We start from the raw sequence: 7,024 nt of genomic DNA on the forward strand, positions 1-7,024 counted from the left end.
AAAAGATAAACAACCAAAAAACACACCACCAAAACAAAAACACAATCACAGAGACCGGATGAGAGGCACAGCAAGGAAAAATAGTGGCAGAGAAATCATAGAATAGTTAGGGTTGGAAAGGACCTGAGGATCATCTAGTTCCAACCCCCCTGCCATGGGCAGGGACACCTTGCCCTAAACCATGTCACCCGAGGCTCTGTCCAACCTGGCCTTGAGCACCGCCAGGGATGGAGCATTCACAACTTCCTTGGGCAACCCATTCCGGTGTCTCACCACCCTCACAGTAATGAACTTCTTCCTTATATCTAATCTAAACTTCCCCTGTTTAAGTTTGAAGCCATTACCCCTTGTCCTACCACTACAGTCCCTAAGGAAGTGTCCCTCCCCAGCGTCCTTGTAGGCCCCCTTCAGATACTGAAAGGCTGCTATGAGGTCTCCACGCAGCCTTCTCTTCTCCAGGCTGAACAGCCCCAACTCTCTCAGCCTGTCTTCATATGGGAGGTGCTCGAGCCCCCTTATCATCCTCGTGGCCCTCCTCTGGACTCGCTCCAACAGCTCCATGTCCTTCTTATGTTGAGGACACCAGAACTGTACACAATACTCCAAGCGAGGTCTCACGAAAGCAGAGTAAAGGGGCAGGATCACCTCCTTCAATCTGCTGGTCACACTTCTTTTGATGCAGCCCAGGATACGGTTGGCTTTCTGGGCTGCAAGCACACGCTGCCGGCTCATGTTAAGCTTCTTATCAACCAACAACCCCAAGTCCTTCTCCTCAGGGCTGCTCTGAATCTCTTCTCTGCCCAACCTGTAGCTGTACCTGGGATTGCCCAGACCCAGGTGTAGGACCTTGCACTTGGCTTGGTTTAACTTCATAAGGTTGGCACTGGCCCACCTCACAAGCGTGTCAAGGTCCCTCTGGATGGCAACCCTTCCCTCCAGCGTATCAACTGAACAAGACCAGTGCTTAAGGCACTTCCATTACATGAGCAAGTTTCAGTTTCCCCTTTTCTGGTCAAAAGTGACTGCACCCACAGAAGTCACTTTAATGCCAGTATACCAGCTGGATGAGCTTACTGATGGGCTGTTCCATTTCTTCTACTGCAGATCTTTTATTCTGTGTGAACAGCTAAGGTACATTGGGCCTTAGTGTGAAATGCTCCCACAGCCCAGTTACCACAGAATACTCATTTACCTTGGACATTAGATCTCTCATGCATATTCCCTTTTTTTTTTTTTAATACAGATGCCTAAGAAACCAGTTGACCTTGGCACTCACCCTGGTCAAGGCAGCCTCAGTTTCTTTATCCTTGATCTCTTGTTCTTCCTCCTCCATCCTCTTCTCCCCCCCCACACTAACATAAAATAAGTAAAGGTAATGGGCATGGTTTTATCACAGTCATGAACTGAATTCCATCCACCTACCTCCCCCACTTCAATCAAGCAGTAAATCAGTTTTGTGCCAAGCCCTGCTTTCTCTAGTTTTGTTTGGCGAAAGCGATAGTGCTCTTGCTTTGCTTGCTCCAAGTTCCTAAATTACAGCCACAGGAAAAACTTCTGACAGAAATTCTAATATGGGACTCAAAAACCTCAGTGCAGAAAGTTTCACACTTAATTTCAGCTGCAAATTAAAAACTCAGGCTTGAATTTTGCATATCCCCTCTGAGTCCAGATCTGTGCTCACTCAATCCTATATCTAATTGATTTTAGAAGTCTGGAAAACCTTCTCTTCCAGTAATCTCCACTGGGTCATGGAGGAAGGGAACATTGCAAGTATGATTTAAAGAAAACAACACAAAACCCCACCCAAAACAAACAAACAAAAAACCAAACCAAACACACCCCAAACCAAACAATAAACAGCTAAAAACCCAAACCACAAAACCCAAAACAAACCCCCCTGACCCAGCCTCATCTCTAATTTGTATTTTGAATAAAGCAATTTAAATCATTCAGAGCTGTGATTTTCAAGGCAAGCACCGCTGTATTGGAAATCGTGTGCATTCAAGCAAAAGGCATTTGTTTTTCCTTGGATGCTTATGCTTTTCCAAGCGATGGATTTGCAAAAAGTGCAGCTGCAGTGGCTGCTAGGTTGGTTTTTTGCCTTTAACTGATTTCTAACTTCCACAGGTTTAATTATTATTAACTACGTGATTTATGCCTTCTTGAAGCACATAACTCCCTCTTGACAGTTCATGACCAGTTGCAGGGTCAAGGAGGAATCTCATCTGTTGGCTTATTGTAAGATAAACCCCAAACGGTCTAAAGGTCTAATTTTACTTAGGGGAGCCAACTTCTGGTAGGCAGTAACTGGGGGAGAGGAGGATGTCACATGGTTTCCTAAGGTTGCTGAATATTTCAACAGAAACTTTTATGGGAAAAGGACTTTGATAAGTTGGCAGTGGCCAACTTTGTTTTGTTACCAGTGCAAGTAGAAGGTGATCTTGAAAAGTAATGATTTGGAAAGCAAGGATGAAAAAATATCATGTGTTTTTGTGCAGTGCATTGAATTAAATAGGGAGCACATGAACATTACCTGAATTACCTGGCTCTGAAGAAACAATCTCTTAGGATTCAGAACACAATGCTGCAGGAAAAAACAATGCAAAAAGGAATCAACACCTTTTGACTAGGGTGCTATGCTGAAAAGAGAGATGTGGCTTCAGCTGCTTTTTTGTTCACATATCTCCTATGAAAGGCAAATCAGTTGAATCCAAATTCATCAAAGCATAAACATCTATGCCTGAAGTTCAAGCAATGTGCAAAACACCTGAGTTGGTTTAGGGATGCAGTGTCTATTGTGCTTGTGCCAAAACATGGAGCTTTAGAAGCCGTTCAGGAGAGTTGGTTTAGCATACGGAAATTTGCTGTATCTCTAGCTAGATATGTGCATGCATTCCCTTTTCTCAAGCTGCTGTTTTTATTGTTCCTGAGCTTACCTAAATTCACATTAAAGACCTGTCTCAGTTATGAGCTCCAAAGACATTCACAAGCTAGGAAGAAATGAACCCACAGAAGCAGCCCATTTTAAGTATACACAATGGTGGGGAGAAGCACATTTAAAACAACACTGACAGTGATACAGGTGTGCTGGGATAGGGAGAAGAAGGTGACATCCTGCCTAATAGTACAACATGACATGGGAATGACATTGAGAACACCAGTCATACAGAGGTGTGGTGAAGCAGGCAGCCTAATCCACTGCAGCACTCAGCTAAGGGGATAAAATGTAATAATCTGGATGAGATGAATAATGATCAGATTCCTGCAAGACTGGTGATTCACCAGTGACTTCAGTGGATTTAAGTTCAAGCTGCTTCCCTGCCTTGACCCCATTACAAACCAAATTTATTCCTTATTCCTCCAATTAGGCTTGTGCCACCCCACAGAAAACAGAGAAGATATTGTGAAGAAAATTCATTGTTAGTTTTGTTGCTGAATTCATTTTCATTTGGATCAGTCCAATGATTTTGTTCACCATACAGGTGATATAATCAACACAAAGGAGGATCTATGGCTAGGGATGGGGAAACCCATCCTTTTTATTGATAGGGCCCCAGCCGCGTGGGTTTAAAGCGAATGCAAAACTCTGCACTCCAAAGGGAAAACATAGGTAGCTATTAAGAACTACGTGATGTGGAAAACCCTTCCTGCACAGCCTTTGTTTTCCAGGGCTGAGCCAGCTCCCTTGTGCAAGATGATCACAGGTTCTCAGTCACAAGACCATCAGAGAATATCCAGAAGGCAGCAACAACTGGATTGTTGTGCTCATTTGTGTTGTGCCAGAGAGAATGAGCCTGTCACTGCCTTGGAGGAGTTCAAAGAAACTGATACAGCAGGGTTTCTGACAAGGAAATAAGACATGCTTTGAGCACAGTTATTTCATCTGCTTATTTGAGGAAGGAGTCAAGTTTGCACATGTATGACTAGCTAGACACTGAGCAAGCTGTGTCGGTCTGCTGGGGTGTTACTGTATTTGAGGAAGGATTATGCAGCACTGAGAAACCAAGTGATTCTACTCCGGCAGCTTTTATAGGCTTGTTCTGTTTTCTCCAGGTTATAAGGTTGTTTTGCAGCCTGGGTTATTGACGTCAGCAAGTCACATACATTCAGCCTTGAATCTTTCTTGACAATGTTTTTATGCACCTGTGAGCAAGTAGCACATACAAACACTAAGAAACAATGGTGAAAGAGGTTTTCATTGCCAGCATGAGGACAGATGAAAGCATGGCCCCTGAGAAAAGGTTGAGTAACCAAAACACTTGACAAAGACACTTGAGATGAATTGCAGTTTACAAATACATAAAAGCTAAGGGGGGGGAGGGGAAAGCAGTGTTGTTTTTTTGTTTTTGTAACAGAGGAAGAAGTTATGAGCTTAAAGTGCTGGGAAGGGCTGTTAAGCATTGACACAGGAATAAAACTTTCTAACAGCAAGGACAGTGAAGCACGGGACCAGTTTTCTGAAGCAGACTGCGGACTCTTCTGTAAGAATAGGTTAAACAATTCTGCCATGGACAATTTAGGCTATTTGGAAGGAAAAGCAAGGATGAGGATTTCTAGGACTCTGAGGTAGTCATCAACATATTTGAATAGGAGTCTTTAAGGCAGCATGGTCAGCACCACCCTGCAGCTGATATTCTGGCATAGAGCACAGTCAACTTCAGCTTGTGGTAAGGACTTTTTCCACTGTGACTTCAGGCACTCCATAGCTCTGCCTCATTTCTGCCATAGCGAAACAAAGTTCACTCACTATCTTGCCTCAAAAAAACAAAAAAACCCCCCCAAAACCCAAAACCAACCAACCAAAAAGAACCAAAACCCAATGTTCTTGTTACTTGTGGCAGCTGGTGTTCTGTATGTTTACTGTGTATTTCTTTAAAAATGAAAACAAAATCAACCAACAACAAAAAAAAGATCCAACAATAAAACCTCACTTTTCATCATCCTAAGATCTATTTCGCTTTTTCCCGGTTCATACCAAATTTATCTTTTGAAGCCAAATGGCACAAAGAGTAACTACCATTGTTTTGTCTAAAAATTATGAAGTGCAACTTCTATTCTAAAAAGCTGCTTTTGGTATATTTTATATATTACTATACAATGTGTGGAATTCTTGTTATCACATGTCCACCATCCTCTGCCTTGAGGCTGAGGAAAAACTGGAAAGAGAATGAATAATCCTGGACTACATTATTAACTTTAGTAATAGTCCAGTCAAAGGGAGGCGTCTGAGACAGAGGCCCAAAGACTGCAAACCAGGGCAAACCAGTTTCAAGAAGTGAAACTCACTGGAAGCAGAACTCTGTGGACTATACCAGGATTTGTTCTACTGAAGAACCTAATCAAGGTCACTTGGCCATTTCAAAAAATTAACATCAGAAGCATAAAGTTGACAGGAAGAATGACAGAATCAAGGAAAAAGAAAATCCAGAAGAGAAACATGTACTCTGACCTTATTGCTTGTCTAGTCCTAATTAAGTGTCATCATATTAGATATGTGCAAAAATCTGTGTTATGCATCTCAGCTGTGTTGTACCTGTGGCAGAAAACCATAATGCTCAAAAGGTGGAAAAATCTTCAGAAGCCTGCGTGTTAGGTGAGGGAAAGGAGTGTGTCAAAGTTCATTGTCTTTAAAATAACAAAGAGGCTATAGTCATAACCATTTAACAGACACCACCGGAGCTGATCTAACACAAGGGAAACTTGAGAGTAAATAGATCAAAGAATAAGTATGCTGAGGAATGTCCTACAGGCAAAGCAAACAGCGAGTGACTTTTCTTTGGTCAAGATACTAATTATTGGTAAAACAACGTGTAGTTTTGAACATATTTAGGTCTGAAAATAATAATTTCCTCAATTCCTTGACTAAAAAGGAGCATTTAGAAAAAAAGAATAAATTGATAAATGCCTGATTTAAAGCAAACCCTCATTGTCGCACATTATTTCTCATCTACCTGCTGTAGTTTTCACAAAACAAAAACCCCAGAACAAAAACAAACCCACAAAACACCTACAGTAATGCTGATCAGAACAAATTACTCCCATTTTTTCTATTATATCAATATCCCCTCTAAAACCAAACCAAACTATTTTGATGTTTGTTATGGGAATAGTGCTGCTACAAGGATTTACATACATTTCCCCTCCGGCTCCAAAACAACCTTTCTGGAATCAGCACAATACAGACACAACACAACTGATACTCTAATTTCACAGGAATCAACTGCACATCTAAAACCAGACGGTTATATTCTTGGACACAGATGAAGAAAAATCTGAAAGAAGTTTTTCCGTTCTTTGAACTAATGTATATTAAAAAAAAAAAAAAAGTAACAATATTGAGTGCAGACATTTACCTCAAAGTGGAGAGATTATTATTGTGAGTTAAGCAAAAAATATTAATAGAGAGAATATTTTCCAGATGTGGAAGCAAATGCAAAAATTGTTATATTCTAAAGAATACACAGTGCTATAGACAAACTGAGTAACTTCTGTACATTTTGAGAACAACATTTAACATGACTGAAATTAAAATATATGCGAGAAAGTTTTGGGAGTAGACATTTTTTCTACTAGGGCAAAGCAATGGATATTTGTTTTCAGCAGTTAGAGTTTAGAAGTTATAACTCATACATGATCTCAAAATGCAAATTAGTCTGTGATCATTAAAACAGTAGGGGAAAAATATCTACTTCTACAGAGTAAAGGTATACCGAAAATAGAATTATTTGAAAGATTGAGCAGCAGACATTAATTCAATTGAGTAGACTAGTGACAGGGGAGTTCTCCGTGCCTAAAGCATTCCCAAATCTTCAGAATCCACTTAGTTTATATGAGAAGTTCGATAATTAAAACAAATTAGCTTTGTGATAACTTTGACAGATGACTATTTTTTGCTGGAAGCAGAGAAATTACAGGCAGCCAGGTAGTTCACAGAAACAACGTTCCCGTGGTCAGACAATATCAGGAGCCTGATTATTCTGATAAAGTTGAGCCACAAACAGTATTATTCCCCCTCTGCAAATAT

This window comes from Strigops habroptila, chromosome 3, assembly GCF_004027225.2.
Source record: "Strigops habroptila isolate Jane chromosome 3, bStrHab1.2.pri, whole genome shotgun sequence".
NCBI lineage: Eukaryota > Metazoa > Chordata > Aves > Psittaciformes > Psittacidae > Strigops > Strigops habroptila.